Here is a 1,191-nt window from a genome sequence, read left to right as displayed (position 1 = left end):
AAAAATTGGTCCAATGAGTCAAAATGATCAAAAATTCAAGAACGCAACGCACGAATGAAAGAGATTTAGAGAGATCATCTAGAGACACATCATAAATGTTCCAATTGTGATGATTGTAGCCAAACCGAGAACCATTTCTTCAAAAAATCATGTTGTCTTCGAAACCCCTTTGATACCAATTGTAGTGAATTATAAACATTGGTTTGGCGTACGAAATTAAAGAACATACAAAAACATTGTGATTTGGGTGTTTAAGAGATGCATTTGATTATGAAAGGTATTTACAAAAAAAGGATCTAGATCTAAATCTACATAATTAACACACACTAACACTCTCAATGTTACATCTCTCAAGCACACATCTACATGTGATATGAATCCCCTTATATAAAGGTGTTTGCATCTCTCTCCTACACTCTCTTTCTATCACACACACACACACACACTCTCTCTCTCTCTCTCTCTTTATATATATATATATATATATATATATATATATATATATATATATATATATATATATATATATATATATATATATAGAGAGAGAGAGAGAGAGAGAGAGAGTCAAGATCAAATAAGAAGGAAATTTTTGGTAGGAAGGTAAGAAGTTTTTTTTCTATATATTTTTTTCGCGAACAAACAAAATGAATCATTAGATGATTCATGTGTAAGATGATTTACAAGAAAAAATTCTCAAAAAAACATATCGATGATTCATTTATACAATGATTTTGTTGTTATTCACTAAAATTATCATAAAAATGAATTTTTTCTTAATTTACTTAAAAATGAATCATAAAAATATTTTTTTGCGAATTTTTTCTTGTGAATCATCTTACAAATGAATTATCTAGTGATTCATTTATTTTGTTCGTCAAAAAAATATGTAGAAAAAAAACTTCTTACCTTCCTACTAAAAAAAAATTCTTACCAGATCTATATCATATATATATATATATATATATATATATATATATATATATATATATATATATATATATACATATATCATGTCACAAGGCTACTTTACTACATGTAAGTGGGTCTACAAAAGTCAAACCATTTACAAAGTCATACATGGATAAATTTGTACACAACAGTTTAGTTTTGATTCATGATAATGTGTTGACTTCGAAAATATATGGGTTAATTTCTGATTTTGTGTTTATTTGGTGAAATATATTGCTA

Source organism: Lactuca saligna, chromosome 5 (assembly GCF_052625555.1).
Source record: "Lactuca saligna cultivar CGN05327 chromosome 5, ASM5262555v1, whole genome shotgun sequence".
Lineage (NCBI taxonomy): Eukaryota > Viridiplantae > Streptophyta > Magnoliopsida > Asterales > Asteraceae > Lactuca > Lactuca saligna.
This window is presented reverse-complemented; position numbering follows the sequence as displayed.